Raw genomic sequence first — 18,916 nt, 5'->3', positions numbered from 1 at the left:
TTACCAAAGAATAGTGGGATTGATTGTGACATAATAACGCCACCCATGGCTGAAAGGATGAGCGTATTCAATTAATGAATTTCGAACCTGTAACTAGTAGATGGCGATTAGAACCCCCTAACTATTAGACCATGATAGGCCTTCATGAAAGCTAAGAGAAGATCTCGTATTTAAAATTCGAAGTGTTAAGATAGGGAAGTAAGTTCGTGTATTTAATAAGTTAAATATACAGGTTAATCAATATCTCGAAAAGTATTTTGTAAATGATAACTTTTAGTCCTAAAACTGTTACGATACACATTTATACATTAAAAAATTTCCATCATCGATCAAGTCTATTTCCTATTATTAAGCTATGCTTGCTCAGTTTTCCGTTTACTACATGTTTTATGTTTTTTTTGGTTCATTCAAATTTTCAAGGATTTAAGTAACGTAAGCTGGAAAACAAAGCTTCACAGATAGATAACGTAAATGGAATGATTGAAAGATTACTGTGTACTGCCTTTGGCTATAACAAATAGAAATAATTCAGCATATTTTATTCTCCAAACTAAATTATGTAATTATAACGCATTTTGCTACTCTGAGATCTTACAGTAAAGTGCAAGTGATAACAGGGATTAACAGGTAGAGGATGTGGCTGGGTCATAATGTTATATATACTTTTATTTTAATTAATTAACCAATCAATCATCACCTCCTCCCCAATTTTGAAGGTCGACGAATATGCTTCTCCATTGTTTTGTGTTCCTCAGTTCTCGTGCCAACTTTCATAATTCAAGCGTCTTTTCTTTAATATATTTTCTGCTATCATTAAACTATAAGCCTCTGTCTGCTTTTCCTTCGGTTTTTACCTTTCAGAATCTCTACCAACCTCCTCTCAGATATTCCTTAAGTTGGGTACCTATCATCTTTACCACATGACCAGCAGTTATCGGATTATCCTTGCACGTGCTAGTGCTTCTTCAGCCTTTTCTTCCATGTAGTTGATTTTCGTATTCGTCAATAGCACTACCTTTCAAATATCCCCAAAAATCGCTTTGTTTTAAAAGGTATGGTTCAGTTTCCACACCGTGTCTGACTATTCTAAGAAACTTGGATATTTTGACAGTTCATTTTCAAACTTATATTTAATTTCATTGAGGATCGCTTTCAGCTATGTTTTTGAGGTATGACTGATCAAACTAATAGTTCTGTATGAGTCACAGTCCCACTTTCCCTCTTCTCTTCCTTCATAGCATTTTCTCTTGCTTCCTATAACACACTTCTAAACTTAAGAAATTGGTCCTCAGTATTAAGGCGTGCGCTTCGTAACCTGAGAGTCGCGGGTTCGCGCCCGAGTCGCGCCAAACATGCTCGCCCTCCCAACCGTGGGGGCGTTATAAAGTGACGGTCAATCCCACTATTCGTTGGTAAAAGAGTAGCCCAAGAGTTGGCGATGGGTGGTGATGACTAGCTGCCTTCCCTCTAGTCTTACACTGCTAAATTAGGGATGGTTAGCACAGATAGCCCTCGAGTAGCTTTGTGCGAAATTCCAAAAACCAAACCAATCCTCAGTGTTATTGTATACAGGTTATTTTTTTTCTAATATTTTAAGTCCGTTTTTATTTGTTTTTATAAACCAATTAAGTCCTAGTTGGCCCCGCTTGAGTAAGTCTCTTTTCTCAGCTTATTCACTTCCAATCTTATTCGTCTGATCACATAATTGTAAAGAGAACAACGGTCTACTCCTGGATAAGTTATAGCTATATTGTAATAGTTTCCAAAACAGTCTTTAGCTAGGACATAGTTCGTGTGGCTTCTCACAATTATTTAACTATTCTATAAATGCAGAGTAGTGTTGTCACTAAGTTGTTTCTTCATAAAATTATCTCATTAATGTCGCCCATTATGATACGATATTCTTCTGACGTCAGTATCTACACAGTTTTCTCAACATCTTGATAAAAAAGTCTGGATTTTCTTTTCTTCACTATTCAGATATAGGGTTATAAACTTTGGTGCTGGTTAAAATCAAAGCGTTGTGCTCCAAATCTGACTGACATCATCCTACTGAAGATTACCCAGACGTCTTTATTCAGTTGCTTAATTATGTTTTTTCTCAGTAACAGACCTACTACTATGATATGTTAATCTCCTCCTATACGTGTCCCTGAACCAGTCCACCTAATCTCACTTAGCTTTAGGATACCACTTCAATCTTATCACAGCTGATCAAACTTTCAGTTCCACAAAGAACCCTCGTGTTATTATCATCATGACATGAGGTTTTCCTTTGCTGCTTTTTACTTCTCTTTTTTTTTTTTTTTTTTGGATTTCAACGTCAGAAGTGAGGGTCCCACAAAAATTGTCTTTGCCTGCAGCCATCATAACAAAACCCAGTACTTACCTTAACATCATAACCGATGACACTAGGGTTCCATGTCCTGCCGTGTATGTCTTTACTGTTTTATTCTTCTCACAGCTATTTAGAACGGTGACGACCAGCCCTACCTACCTACTCAAGATGGTGTCAGTTAATGATTGTAGGAGTAATTTTAGACAGTCAGTGCAATTTTTATAAGAAACTTCCGATGGAACACTCACATCACAAGTTTGTAGCTAATATCCTAATTTATTAACCGTTCGATCATTTTAAGATTTGAGTTTATTTGTCCCTAACATTTTGCTGAAGCTCAGTTTATACAGTTTAAATAGCTAAAGACGATTTTGATTTCCATATAAAGAATTAGTTTACAAGTTATAGGGCCATTTAATTACTTGCGAGCTAAATTCTTTAAACATGTACATTTGGTTTATTTTTATCCACACAAAACTAGTGCAAGTTCAGAGTTGTATATTAAATTATATCAGAACAGTATTTTCCATCTAAATGCTATAGAGAGAAAACATTTTTTACAGTCTTTAAGACACGGCAGTTTGAGACCAGTCACTGATAATCTAAATATCACATACAAAAAAGTGAAAAAAAAATTATAAATGTTCTTCTCAGTCTTAACTACTGATTTCAAAATGGTCGATATTTCTATACTTGTCTTTTATAATGGCACTGAAAGTGGATTGAGCGTGTGCATGTAAAGAAAAGTGGTTTTAAAATCATTTCTTGGTATTCTGTTGTCATTTTTTCACATAATAAGTAGGCTCAGGACAGTAGATTTGTAAATTCTGAAATATTAGAAAAGTAGTTTATTTTGTATCTTCAGTATTTTTGTTTGTCTGCAGTTAAATACCAAACTATACAGGGGGTTCCTTGCTTTGTGCCTATCATGGCTATCGAAACCCAATTTTTAGCGTTATTAGTCCACAGACGTACTGTTAAGTCACTGGAGGCATGTCTTTATATACCTCTGATTTCTCTATTTTGTAATTTTATCGAGCTACGTGTTCATACAATGCAGTGTTTCATCAATTTCCGAGCACAGAACTTACGACTAAGTTGTTCAGAAATGTGTTCAAAAACAATTTTAAGATTTTATAGAGGATGTAGTCATTGTAAGTTTAATTACCAATAGGTAGTGGAATTCGTAGATGAAAGTAGATGTGGTATATTCAACTATTGTTAAAGAAACTTAAAATAGGGACCTGACTAAATGCTGTTTTGTAGTTTTGGCAAGAGTAACGTATTGTTTTCAATGGTGTCTTATCTAACAAAAAACATGTCTTACGACAAGAACTAATCTCACAGAAACTATAAATGTTACAGTTAACATTTGTATAGTTATCGTGAAAAGAAAGAGAGGACTTCGAGTACCAAAAATCGTTATCTTCGGTTCAATTGCACAGGACCCCTACAAAATTATTCTTAAGAAACATTGTGTGATTGAAGATAATGTATTTGATATCGTGTTATTGATTTTCTTTGATTCAAACTAGTTAAATGATACTTAAGTTATTCAGCTGTAAAAAAAAATATAATTTTATGTGTCAATTCACTGAAAAGTTGAGAAGATATTTTCTAGCAACTGTTTTCCAACTTATGGTTTTATTATACGATCAGACATTATTACAAATTAATTATTGATGATTGATAAAAGTCTTTGCATGAAAGCAAAGCTTTTAGGCCGGAATATTTTGTTTCCGAAGCACAAGCTCGTTAGTTTCTGGTTATAACTGGTCTACACTTTAGGATACAATATATAGATTATGCTAAGTAGATTAGAAGGCAAACTTGATTTGTTTTACAACGTGACGAGTAATAAACAAACATAATCCTCTTAAAGAGTAAGGATTATATGAGCCTAGCAACTGCTACTGATTCAGCGAAATAGCTTTCCAAACTTTCTTCTAGAAAGCAAAATCTCATTCCATGTTCACAATAATAATGTTGATCCCAGTTACCCTACATGCCGTTTGTATCAATATTATTTAATGTTCATACAAATAATGTTGATTCCATTTACCAGATATGTCGTTTTTTTTTAAAAATATTTAATGTTAACACAAATAATATTGATCCCAGTTACCAGACATACCGTTATTTAATGTTCACACTAATAATACTGATCGCAGTTACCAAACATACCATTATTTAATGTTCACACTAATAATACTGATCGCAGTTACCAAACATACCATTATTTAATGTTCACACTAATAATATTGATTCCAGTTACCAGACATACCGTTATTTAATGTTCACACTAATAATACTGATCGCAGTTACCAAACATACCATTATTTAATGTTCACACAAATAATGTTGATTCCAGTTACCAGACATACTGTTTCTATAAGTATTGTTTACTGAAGGAATGACTTCATGTCGTGAATTATGAAAGCGTTTTATGACCTGAAAACTTCAGCTTTAAATTTCTTATCACAGTTAAAACTAAACTTTCAAACGTCTTGACATATTTCCGAAGTTATGAGCATTTATTCTTCCTACACAACGTTTTGAAACTCAGGTAATGAAAGGTAAGGCACAATATAATCTGCTCCGCTATACTTACGAAATACAGTTTGATAGGTGATATTCAACCGGGTTTACTTGTTTTCTGTAATCTTAATAAATAAGAATATGGTAGAACAACAAAACAAAAACAACTTGCTAGAGCTGATAACTGTTGTTAAGAGGAGAAATAGATGGTGGGGTTAATAGTTGCTACAGAGGAACAGACAACGAAGAGGTTTACTCCCAACTATATTATTAAAAGTTACTCTGATAGAAGAAAATTCGATATATATTAATGCTGTTGCTGAGAATGAGATTATGAGAGCTATACATTGCAAAAGAGAAAAATTTAATATAATTTAACTACTGCATATATTCTAGTTGAGACAATCCTAGCATCATTATGTTAAGATGAAAGAAAAGCGAACTGCATTAAACTATCAGCTCCATAACAACGGTCACACATAATTTCTAATACAAAATAACTTACCGCAACTCACAAATATTAACTTAAATAACTGAAACCACTTCTTTTAATATAGTCGCTAAGGCAAGACAAATGAACCCTTTAACTTACAAAGTACAAAAGGCTTGCAACTGAACCGTAACTCCGAACTTTTGGAGTTAATCCGGCTTTATGTTTGAAATACAATTGCATGTAAAGTTATAGCATCATTAACGCCTAATAACAAACAAACTGTACTGTTTTGATCATTCAATCTCTTTCTATTTATACATAGTTCCTGTTTCTCGTGTAAGTTTTAGGGGTTATGACAGTTTTACACCACTTTCCTTTAACAAAAAAATGGATAAAATACTGATTCACACGGCATATAAACTAACCATCAACAGGAAATTCATTTCCAATAGGCATTATAAGTCATGTTGTTTATGCTTATTTAAACAATAAGTCCTTCTTCACGACCTAAACAGTGTGTTGATTGTTGAACAAAATCTCTAATCTTGCCATATACAAGTAAACGTATTATTTCCTGATGACGAGAAACCCACTTGAAATAAAAATGTATCTCAGAACGGCGGATATGGGTATTAACACTTTTATTGATAAGGACAGAACAACGTTTCGACTTCCTAGGTCATCTTCAGGTTAACAAAGGTTAATTGTTTTCTGCTTATCAATAAAAGTGATAACACCCATATCAGCCGTTCTAAACATATTATTTCTATTACAAACCAGTTGCACAGGGTGTACATACCTCCCGAGTAAAGTTACGAAGTGTTTCAAAACTTTATGTAGAATACAGTATTTTTTTTCAGGTACAAGGTTAAAAACCTATATTCAAAACTTTAGACGTAGTAAATGCCTATGAATGTTCTACAGGCTATACTGGACCTACCACTAGGTTGTTAACAGTTAAAATACAAAAAAAAAAAAATGTTACATTATAATCCATGTTATTTTGAAGCATCAAGAATGAATAAAAGTAATTAGCCTACAAGTAGAAAACAATTTAAGTTTCTAACAAAGGCCAACAAGGAATAGGAAGTATGTGTACAGAATATTATATTAATAAATAGATTTAAACAGGACTGAATGACGAAAACGCTAAATCTCTGAGTGTTAATAATGCTGTTACTTTATATTAGTATGCTAATCTTAATTTTAGTTCTCAGCTGAAGCTCAACCAACCTTAGTCCCAAAGTTTGAGGTTATGTTTCAGTTGCAAACTTATAGTAGTTTGAAGCTTTTATTTGCCTCGTCTTAGTGGTTAAATCGGAAGGAGAGATTTTAGTTATCTATATTAATAGTTTTGATGTGTTAGATGTGGTGACTTATTTTGCATTAGAACTTACATGAATGTGTAGTTATAGAGTTTGTATCAGGGCACAGTTTGTTTTTCATTCTTTCGGAAAAGCTAATCGAAATATTTGGGCTTGTCTCAAATAGCCCACGCAAAATATATAAATTTTAACAGTCGCCTTGTGCGTACTTCTTTGTTTAGAGAAGTGTGAGAACTAAAAATACATTTACAACAATCACTTATTATTGCTAAGGTCATGATAAAAAATGCTTACAAATAATCGTGTACACGCGTAATAGTTGGAAGAGTCAAAAATAAAAAAACAAAAGTTGAAGGTCAGATGCCCTGCCACATACAAGTAGTTTTAAAACTATTTTATTAATTCTTTAGTAACAGTAATCGTAGAGACAGGTTTAGAGAAGGTTTCCTGTGAACGAGTACTCCATCCTTAAGATAAAGTATAACGTTAAAAATAAGTCCACTAACACCTTATAATACACCGTTGACATGAAGTATAACATTAAAAATATGCTTGTCAACGCCTCACACTACACCCTTACGACAAAGTATAACATTAACAATATGTTCATTAGTGGAGATAATCTCAATTAGTTAATGGAATAAGTCAAGTTTTGAACTTTGTTTAATATCGAGCGACTTGAACAACATGTTTCTAGTGCCAAAAAACTAAAAGGAGAAATATTCATTTATCTAATAAACTAATAAACTATAGGAGGACTCAGTAAAATACACCAACTTTGAACAATCGTTGTGCTCCGAAATAGTGAGAAAAACTCGTAAATACAATTTATGCTGCTTTCTGACAACGTCCTGTGAATGCTTAGTGAAACAAACCTCATGAAAATAAGCGATATGTCTTTCTATACGGTTCGTTCACAACTTTCTATTTGTGTACGACCGAAGACAACTTTTTAACCACGTCGAAAAACAAGGAAAAAATTGTGTAGAACATAAAAAAGTGAGAAAAACTGAAGGTAAAAGTTATTGCTAATTTAAAGCCGAAATGTCATATAAGGAAGTAGAAATGTTAGTATTAAAGTGTTAGAGCGAGAAGTAATCACTTTCTCTAGATCTCAGATAGAAATCAAATTCGAGATTGAGTTAAAACAATAAATGTAAAATAATATTTAAGTAAAACAAATAAACATATATTACAAGATGAAACTTAGAAATTTGTGTAAACATTGCTATCATAGAAATTAAATGCGGTGCGTTTCCACACCGTGCAGGTATTTTTTATACAAGATGTCACTAAAACAGAAAGCATAAATAAGACAAATGAATCTCTAAACAAACTTCATTTACGGCATTTCTTTTTTTTTGGTTTATTGGTGGGCCCTTAAAATGTACCAGACTCGGTTGTTTCCGAGAACACTACAAGAATTTGAAACAGTCTCGGCGCCAAATAGTAGTCAAAACTTAATGGCGCTTTTATCAATTTAATATTATACAGTTGTAGTTGATGACCTCGAATTATTGATCGCCTGTTTAGGGTTTGATTCTGTCTTAATGACTTATCACAGTAGAATTCACAAGTACAACTGCAGTCGAATGGAGCAAATAAATTTTATACGTCAACACATCGATCAAGACCTTAAGTCAAATGTAGAATTCTGCGTACCAAAATAACAGACAAGCCAATTCTAGAAGTCGTGAAAATCAACTTTTAGTCTAACAATTTTCTGTGTGCACTCCCTGTTCCAATAAGACCAACAAGACAGAAGTTACGAAAATAAACGTTTAGTCTCACAATCCTCTGTGTGCACCCACTGTTCTAATAAGACCAACAAGACGGAAGTTACGAAAGTCAATTGTTAGTCTCGCAGTCTTCTCTGTGCATCCACTGTTCCAATGCGACAACAAAACAGCGGTAGACGTTACCAAAGGTAACTTTTATTAATATATTTCCACTATTGGACAAGACCATTAACCTTATAACAGGAGGCATGACTCGTAACTTTCACAGCGTACCTATTGTTCAGACTAAAGCCATTATGTCAACAAAGTCGAGACAAAAATACTTTTCAGTTTTTTATTGTTAACAAACATCGTCAGCCACACGTAAAAATACACTTTTAATCATCTATATAGAAGCTCAGTTTCCATGGACACAGAACTTGGAAAAAGGTATTCTAACTTTATATTTCATTGGACTGTGCTTTTTAAGGCATCCTTTATCATCTACACAAGTCTGAGTCCATTTAGATGAAAGGCGAAGCGTTCAACTTTCTGTCCCACTGGCTTCACAAGATCCTCTTTCCATTAAAGATATGAGGCTTTTGTTATTTTTTACGTGTTTTGATGCTGCGCCTATTGGTATGTAGCTCGTAGATCTCAGAACTCACGATGGTAACTATCCACTGGTATGCACTTTATATATTATTCATGTGAAACATATTCAACAAATGGTAATCTTATAATTAACTAAAGTATGTGTAAACGTAACATTTAAACTACCACTATTAGAGTACTATATAGGACAAACAGTAAGCACTAATATTAACAGTTTGTAGTAAGACATTTATTAAGAAGAATTATTACAGTTTAAATAATATAGAAATTTAAAATGAAGCATAATTAGGCCGTCCGCTATCTAAGAAGCCAAAATCTTCCTCCCCTCGAATTCAATTAAGTTATAGGTTGTAAACGTAGAAAAAAAATGATTATATATAGAAAGATTACTGGATTACATAAAGTTTTTAAGTTCTCAAAATAGTTTATCCGTTTTTATTTCAAATTTACTTTAGTTTTAATACATCATAACACCTTTTGTGGTTCTTTTTCTTTTGGTACCCATATGTTTCCTTTTATTATCAACAACTAATAACTTGCTTAACTACCTTATCGTTTTTTTATGTGCACCCAAAATAATTGTTTCCCATTTCTGTTTACTTTTTTCTCCTAAATTTTGTATATGCTCACCAGGAAATAACTACTAGTATGACTGCTCCAACACCTGCGCGAAACGATCGCATTATGAACTGTTTCCATGTTTATTTATAGTTAAAGTCAGCCTATAAATATGACCACATTGTATTATTAGACTTTTGTGACAGAAATTGCGTGTTAGAAACAGGTGTTTAGTGAAATGATCACTATTACAGCCGAAGTTTAGAAGTTGTGTGTAAGAAAAAAATTTAACTGTTAACAATTCATGTTCAAATTACTCACGCAGTGCGAGTTATGGTTTTCAGGATTTAAACACGGATAAAGTGTAGCAACATTTAGGAAGATTCAAATGGAACTTCAAGGTTTGAATATTATGCAGTATTTCCGGTTTCTAGAGGCTCTCCCTCCACACATATATAAACACATACAAATACAGTATCATGATATTGAACAATGTAACAGAAAGCACACGTAAGAAACTGGATTTATACAATTAAAGCCTATATGTATAAACATTTGAGCCAACTTGTCACACTAGCTACTTCTAAAAATATATTTAAATCGCATTACCTTAAACATGCCAAAAGGATCTGCAAGCTGGTTCTGCTTTAACGAAGTTCTTCACCTAAACAAATAAAAAAGAAATATGTAAAGCGGTTTCTCGACATTAACACAGCAAACTTCTAATTGTCAAATTAAATAAATAATGAAATAATCAATACTGTTATTCTATTATCTTTCAGCTCTTGAATATATATATATACATGTATATACTTAATCATTGGGTAATTTAAACAAGGTATTTCATTACCGAGTATACTTATAGGTAGTTAGAAACAGCTTTTTCTACAACGTAAAATGCACTATAAAAATCGTTATTGACAGTCTATCCTGTAAGTTGTGTGAACTTTGGAAACTCATTATTGACAGTCTATCCTGCAAGTTGTGTGAACTTTGGAAACTCATTATTGACAGTCTATCCTGCAAGTTGTGTGAACTTTGGAAACTCATTATTGACAGTCTATCCTGCAAGTTGTGTGAACTTCCGAAACTCATTATTGACAGTCTATCCTGCAAGTTGTGTGAACTTTGGAAACTCATTATTGACAGTCTATCCTGCAAGCTGTGTAAACTTCGGAAACGCAGACCTATACGGGAAAGAATCATGGGATACGTGAGAGATGCAGAGAAGATGATAAACATTAATCTTTCATTTCACTTCGTACCATTACGCTGCATATATTCCTAATATTCGTTTTACTACATAAATAGCTTCAAAGACTTTTAACTCTGTTAAAAACGCCCCTAGATACAATAGTAACATGGTCCCTAACTTAAGTTAAACCTTTATGACGATTAATATAATTTTTTTGAGATAGATGGAAGTTACTATGCAATTTATTTGTAATTTTTATGCTTGAAAAATGTTTAAATTAAGTGCTGTATGTAGGAAACTCTTAATTCTTTTTTATCTTTTCTACAAATATCATATCTCATATATTCTTGAAGTTCTTTAAAAATAAATAATAATGACTTTTAATTTCAAAAATGCAAGACGTATTCACTTAATTGACATATATTTTAGTCTGTGGTGTTGTGTTTTTAGACTGAGAAAATGTATTAACTCAGTTTTATAGTTGTTTGAAAATGTCTAAGCTTAGGGTTAGTTACTTTCTTAAAGGACGAATGCCCGGCATAGCCAGGTGGGGTAAGGCGTTCGATTTGTAATCTAAGGGTTGCGGGTTCGAATCGCGGTCGCACCAAACGTGCTCGCCCTTTCAGCCGTGGAGGCGTTATAATGTGACGGTCAATCCCACTATTCGTTGGTAAAAGAGTAGCTAAAGAGTTGGCGGTGGCTGGTGATGACTAGCTGCCTTCCCTCTAGTCTTACACTGCTAAATTAGGGACGGCTAACGCAGATAACCCTCGTGTAGCTTGGCACGAGATTAAAAAAAAAAAAAAACAGCATTAAAGGATGATTAGCATATGGTAACACAGTGGTATGGCGCTCAATATGTGAGAAGTGATGCCACGGGATGCCAAAAGTAATTATTACTTTTATCGTTACTTGTATCAAGGTCACTCGACAATATAACGCCACAAGAGTACAAATATGGTTGGAAGGAAATAGACTTTACGTCTTCTACGGTGAAGTATATTTACACAAATAAAATGTCAAGAACATGAAAGGGAATTTCAGTATTTTCCATAGGAAATATACCATCTCTAAAGTGAAACTACCCTTACGAAAGAGGACCTTCCAGTCCAAACAGAGATCGTGATGAAGATGAAGAGACCTTCTGAGAGAATTAACGAAATATAAAACAAGAATTTGAAGTTTACGAATGCTCACGAGCCAAAGGTTCATAAATTTCCCAACATACTTCGAAACCAAAGGCTGTTTCTACAAGAGAGGAAGGAGAAGAATCTGAAATAACAGCAATATTATTCGATCACAAAAATCCTCAAAGTAGCACAATGAAGTTCTATGCCTTTAATCTGCTTAAACGTTGTCTCGATAGCTGACGTTCGCGTACAATTCAAGGCCTGTGGAAGGTGGTTAAGATTCGTATTTTTTCCTCTTAGAAGTTGCAGAGTTGGGTAGTTGTGTGTAATCAGACTGTGCACAATCGACAATGGAAGAAGTAGTTCCAAGGATAACACGAACATGATTCTTATAGTCTATAAAGACTAACTGTCAGTACACGTTACGACTACATTCGGGTTTAGACGTATCACAACCATATTTAATTGAACTGTTGAAATTTAAACATAGAACAAGGCAAGAGTCACGTAACAGTAAAAACTACAATAATAATAAATCTGTTGAAAAATCACAGCAGTAGATTTCAACAGTTGAGTCTGAAGACCTACAATACACACTTCTGGCCAAAATCTTAAGACCAATGAACATAAAGAAAAAATATGCATTTTGCGTTGTTAAACTCAACCACTTATTTGAGTAGAGCTTCGAAAGATAAAAATAACAAAAGGGAAAATAAAAAAACAAACTTTTTTAGCATTTAATAGGGAAAATGTGAACACTATGATTAGCCTAAATACTAGCTGGTCAAAAGTTTAAGACCACACCAAAATGAAGTCCTAAACAGGATAGAAAATGCCCAAAAAGAGGTCTCAGTAGTGAGTTGCTTTGACATGGTCGATATAAGCGTTTGTAGAAGGTTGGCTGGAATGTTATTCCAACTGGTGAATATGGCTTCACGAAGATCATGCACTGTTTGGAATTGACGTCTATTTCTAAAGACTTCCCTTGACATCCACCCCCAAACATTGTCAATGGGGTTCAGTTCGGGCGAACACACTGGATGGTCCAAAAGAATCACGTTATTCGCCATGATAAAGTCATTTGTCCTACGGGCATTGTGGATTGTAGCGTTGTTCTGCTGAAAGATCCAGTCATTTCCACACAAGCGAGGGCCTTCAGTCAATAAAGATGCTCTCTCCAACATGCCAGTGTAGCCAGCTGCTGTTTGACGCCCCTGTATAACCTGACGCTCCATTATTCCATGGAAGGAGAAAGCACCCCAGATCATGATGGAACCTCCTCCACTGTGTCGTGTAGAAAATGTCTCCGGTGGGATATCCTTATTGTGCCAGTAATGTTGGAAACCATCTGGACCATCCAGGTTAAATGTTTTCTCATCAGAGAAAAAAACCTTCTTCCACTTTTCTACGTCCCATGTTTGGTGCTTCTCAGCAAAGTTTAACCGAGCTATTTCGTGGTGTGGAAGAAAGCGTGGCCGTTGAAGACGTTTACGGTTTTTAAAGCCTTTCTCTCGTAGATACCGTATTATTGTTCTTGAGCTGCATTCTGCATCCGTAAGGGCCTTAATCTGGTTCGACGATCGTCTGGTGTCTTGCCGGACAACTCGTCAAATCCTCCTGCTCAACGTCGGCTAAATTTCCTTGGGCCGACCACTTGAAATTCTCGTTCCGTGTCCCTCTTTCCGTCTTTTAAGAAATTTGTAACATCAGCTTTACAACGCCCAATCTCACACGTTGAGAGAGCCCTTGCTTTTGCAGCTCGAGAATTCTGCCACGTTCAAACTCTGTCAACTTTTAGCCTTTACATTGTTTTTACCAAATGTAACACAGGAGATGCTAATGCTTGAACACAAATGAGTAAATTTCGTTACATGTTTACCGATTGACGCTTTGTTTCAGTATGGTTTTAAACTTTTGACCAGCTAGTATTTAGGCTAATTTCATAGTGTTCACATTTTTCCTATTAAATGCTAAAAAGTTTTTTATTTTTATTTTCACTTTTCTTATTTTCATCTTTCGAAGCTCTACTCAAATAATATGGTTAAGTCTAACAACGCAAAATGCATATTTTTTCTTTATGTTCATTGACTTTAAGATTTTGGCCAGCAGTGTATGTATATATATATACACACACACACACATACACACATGAACTATTAAGTAAGAGAGCTATGTGTTTTAATTTTCAAAACACAAACTAAAGCGTATTACGTTCGATCCAAATTTAACAGATAAATTCAACAGACGTATATGTCTTAAAATATACAAGAACACCACAGTAAACAGTTTTCAATTTTTGAAATATTTAAAAGGTGGCTGAAATCTGTGTTCAGAGTATAAAAAAATAATACATAGCTGTTTGTCTACAGTTCAGTAGTATAATATATATTCTGAAACTTACTAGCAAGAGTAATTTAAGTTCATTAAATAAAGAAGATAAATAATTGCTGTCTAATGAGAAATGAGCTCCATAGTTCTATTATTGAACGAAGATTTCTCATCTTTGATTGCAGTATTCTTGGCAACGTTTCTATCAATACCGTGTGGAAAATGTTCTTCTCATTATTCCGAAGTGAAAGGAACAGATGGTATTACATTATCCATATGCGTTCATGCACTGAGTAAACCAAAATTTTCAAATTCATTTTGTTGTTCCATGATTTTGTCTCTGATAAGCCCGCGCGTTTTATGTTATACTAACACTTACTTTGCATTTTACTTACAATGAAATTCTTACTTAATATTTTACAATTTAATTAAATATATATGTATAAAAACATGTAAATAAGATTACATACCTTAAATCAAGCTTCTTAGTGGCTAAGGATCAAGTCTGCATGCTTATAGCGCTAAAATGTGGGTTTCGATATCTGTGGTGGGAATCACACAGATAGATAATTGTGTAACTCTTTTGCTCAACAACAAACGAATCAACCGTATAATAAAGTCAGCAAGTCACGTGACAAACACAAGCGATAATAAAGTCGTGTTGGAACGGAATGTATCAAAAGTATGCTTTACGTTTTATAGGTTGTATAATGCTACACGAAATCTTCATACAGTCAGATCATAAAGATATGTTCAGATCGGACTTACAGTTTACAAGATAGACATATATATTCCTTGTACTTTTTTAATTAAAACACAACAACAAAAGAATATAGATTAGTTATGGGGTAAAGACCATTCAGAAAAAGACCTGCATCAAATCATACCGCAACTCTGATAATCAAAGTACAGCGTCTTGTAACAAGTGAGAATCCACGAATACAAAGATAACGGACAACAGTCGTCCAGTACCAAATAAGGTATCTTGTTAATTCTTCAATTCTGTACAGAGAGAACAGTTATCCGTTTTGAACGGATTTGATTGGCTTACAAGTTTACCAATCGCAATTGATGCCTATAGCTGTAGCAAATTATTGCCAAACAAATATGACGTTGAGCAATTTATCGTTTGCACGCAATCGAAGACAGTTCTTTGGGTGATATAATATGAAAAGAAATGCTAAAAATTTCAGAAGTGCTCTAACATCAGACACTTCATTTATTTTATAAACAATGAGTAGTTGATCGTACGATTTAGAAAGCTTATCTCCTCGGTTAACTCTCTATGTCAAAATATGGATCATTTATTGAGTCGCGTTCTAATAGGCTAAAATGTTTGCTGCTAACACGAATGGTGGCGAACGTAACAGTGGAACGTTACGCAAACGATGACGGTTTTTAAGAGAAACAGACAGAATAGAGGGCTTAATGCAGTAATTGTAAATTTTGCATGTCTAGTTGATCACATTATTTGTAAGTACTGTTAATTAAGTCAAACTTGTAACTATCGACGAAGTAGACAATATTTAGTTGGAAGAATGTGGCTTTGTTGTTCCGAAAACTGCAATAATAGCAGAGGTAAAAATTTTATTTAATTAGCTATGTTGTCCATCGTGTAAATCAATGTTTGCTTCCACATTTTCGATAGCTTGACAAACTACATCTCAAAATCTTTCACCTTTGTTCGCGAACTTTGTGCCCGTGACACGTCTGTTAACATTAGAGTGCTGGAACGTGGCTCTGTTATCTCTGTGACTTGCCAGCCATAATAACAGGGAGCCAGGTATGTCCAGACCAGAGTACTGAACCTAATTAAACTGATCTGGAGCATTTTAGAGCACGAAACCTACCCAGGAATCTCACTAGGTTTAGAGATACTCTGCGAAAGGAGGTACATGAGAACAGGTAGTGTAAGGTACCAGGACGAGGCTGATAGTTGGGTCATTGTGGACCCCATTTAAATTACCAACTTTCACTATTTGTATAAGTAACTTATGAGACATCACTTCATGTGGAACTTAACACCTAAGCTGGAGAGGCATCACGATCATAGAGATGCTGCTACACATTGTTTTAACTGGAAACCCTAAAGAGATGCTTGAAATTATTGATCGGTGTTATTGTGTTTATCGAACCAACTATCAAAAATAGCGTAAATTGTGGTACTTTTGAAGCGCTTGTTGCAAAAAAGTAACACAACTAGCAAAGAAATACTGGTCTAGGTGATTAATCCAAAGACACCAGAAACAGGATTTAAATTAAAAAGTACAGGATGTTTATGTAAATAATATTTGTATTATTCTGACAAAGTGTTTAGATCATAATCTACAGTCGTATATTGGAACTAACATTCGAGTGTTAAACTGCACTTTCAAAGCAGACGTATACAAGTAATTTCATTTTCATTATATGTTTTAATAACATTATTCAAACATTATTTTCTACCTATTAAATACGTTATATTAAACTCACGTGGTAAATAACCACTGGATTATTGTGTTAAAATATTTAGATAAAAATGAACTAAAATAGTTGTGCTTCTGGTCTGGAAACTTTTCTAGGAATAGGTTTCAAGAAGAATTATTCTCTTTGCACATAAAATTGAGAAATGTTCTTTGCAATATGTGTGTGTGTTTTCCTTATAGCAAAGCCACATCGGGCTTTCTGCTGAAGTCACTGAGAGGAATAGAACTCCCTGATTTTAGCGTTGTAAATCCGTAGAAATGTGGCTTTGCTGTAAGAAAACACATACTCACTGTTCTCAAGTAACAAAAAGCATGAAAACTGTGAAAGTCCAGCCCTACGGTACATGAAAAGTATTTAAAAGAAAACATTCTTACATTTGTTTTATAATAACCTTTAGTCGTTAAAAATTCAACATTTTAGTAAGTTAAAAATTCATTGTGTGAGTTTTAGGACTCATTACATTGAAACAAACAGAGATGGATGTTGTGACGAAACAAAATTACTAAAGCTTTTTAGCACGTCATTTTTAATTGGGTGAAGCTAGTTTTACAACAAAATGTGTAATAATAGCAGTTGAATTAGACTCCAGTAAGCTGCATTAAATGTGGTCCTTTGATCAATACTATTGTTCATTAGGCTTACGAACTTACAACGCCTAATATCTCATTCGAAAGGATTAGTTTGCATTTCTAGCTTAGCAAAATGATTTAAACTAACCTAAACCTTTTAAGCTGGTCGAACCTCATTAGATATTATCAGGATTAGGGCTAAAAATATCCTTGATAACGTGGACACCCAACTGATGATTCAACACATTCTAATCAGTGTAAATCTTTGTTTTTGATGAATTTATTTATGATATTGTGCATTTAACTCTCTCTTCGTTATATAGAATTGGTTTCATTAATTTGTAAGGCATTTTTGGTCATAATCTGCTTAATTACTTACGTTTTCAACGAAAGTTTTCATTAATTTTTTAACTTCTTTTATTTATTTGTGCAGATTTATGACAATGTTTAATATTCTGTTCTCAACAGTCACTTTACACCTGATGCAAGTTAAATGTTTGTATTGTACAGAACAAGTCGTTTACATTTGATTTGGTTTATTTACGCCTACCGGTTTAAGCTTTATGTTTTGTCTGTGTTTAAATATCTGTTTAGATAACTTTGCATATTAATGCTATTTCGCTATGTTGCCTATGTTTGAAATGACTCAAATTATGATATCACTATTAGAATATATTAAAGTATCAAACTGTTACACATAAAACAGATTTACATGATAAAAAATGAATACATCAAATTAGCTCCGTGAGCGAAGCAAAGGATTTTAAGCACAAACTTTCAGTAGTTTATGAGTGGGCTGTGTGAAAATAAAATTAGCAGTGAAAAAGTTAAAGAAGCGATGTCTGGACAAATCAATACTTGGCAGGTTGAAGCTAATAATGAACACTGGTGCTTCAGGCGGCCCCTCGTGCTGTTGACTTTATCACTAATGTGTGAATTGACGAAGTAAAAGTACGATAAAATAATAGTTACTTTAAAAGGTGAGTGAGGCTCACTCTTTGAAGAGATTTAGTAGTATCCATGTCAACAGGGTTCGTGTAATAAAGAAAACCAAATAAGGTCGTATTTTATCGTCTTCGCCACAGTGCAGCTTGGAATATATATATATATGGTATTTTCACGTTTAAATTATCAACTTTTAAAGTATAAGCAGTCAAAAGGGCCAGTTTTTCTGTTCGAAAAGGTTTGAAGCTGAAATTGATTTAAAATTCGATCATTTCTGCCAATGCTCAGTTTAAAAATTAAGTTATAATTAGCGACAAGATCTGATTACTTTATAAAACAACAATAACGAATGAAATGTCTAAACTTAAGTACAGTGGAACAAAGTATTAGAATGTGGTTTAAAATATATCGAATAAAACGACACAACAAATTTTAGTAAAGTTTTGTTGGTGTCATAAACGTTTATGGATCCGAAGAGATCTGAGTTTTAATCATACCATTTCCCCAGACAAGATTATTATCAACCTAACGATATAACTATTTAAAGATATAAACTAACCTAATGCAATTTACCCCTTTTTGGCAAATCAAAACTATGCATATTAATATTCTTGCGTATTTATCGTTTTGGGTCTTTCGCTGGTGTCCCATGCTAATTTTTCAGACTATCATAACGTTCAAATCTGTGGTTTGATTCCCTGTGGTGGACAGAGCACAGATAGTCTATTGTGTAGCTTATTGCAAACCTTTATTCTTAA

At 33.8% G+C, this 18,916-nt stretch overlaps 1 protein-coding gene across 6 annotated transcripts in view; it reads right to left on the bottom strand.

Moving 5' to 3' along the window:
• The window catches only part of LOC143230707 (glucose transporter type 1-like), a 320,532-nt gene that overhangs the window by 185,968 nt on the left and 115,648 nt on the right, over positions 1 to 18,916 (bottom strand). For all 6 annotated transcript variants that reach the window (XM_076464724.1, XM_076464720.1, XM_076464719.1 and 3 more), the window contains one exon: positions 10,135 to 10,189. The gene's annotated coding sequence lies outside the window, so the exon portion shown is untranslated. The remainder of the gene's footprint in view (positions 1 to 10,134; positions 10,190 to 18,916) is intronic.

This window comes from Tachypleus tridentatus, chromosome 10 (genome assembly GCF_004210375.1).
Source record: "Tachypleus tridentatus isolate NWPU-2018 chromosome 10, ASM421037v1, whole genome shotgun sequence".
NCBI classification, from domain to species: domain Eukaryota; kingdom Metazoa; phylum Arthropoda; class Merostomata; order Xiphosura; family Limulidae; genus Tachypleus; species Tachypleus tridentatus.
This window is presented reverse-complemented; position numbering and strand designations above follow the sequence as displayed.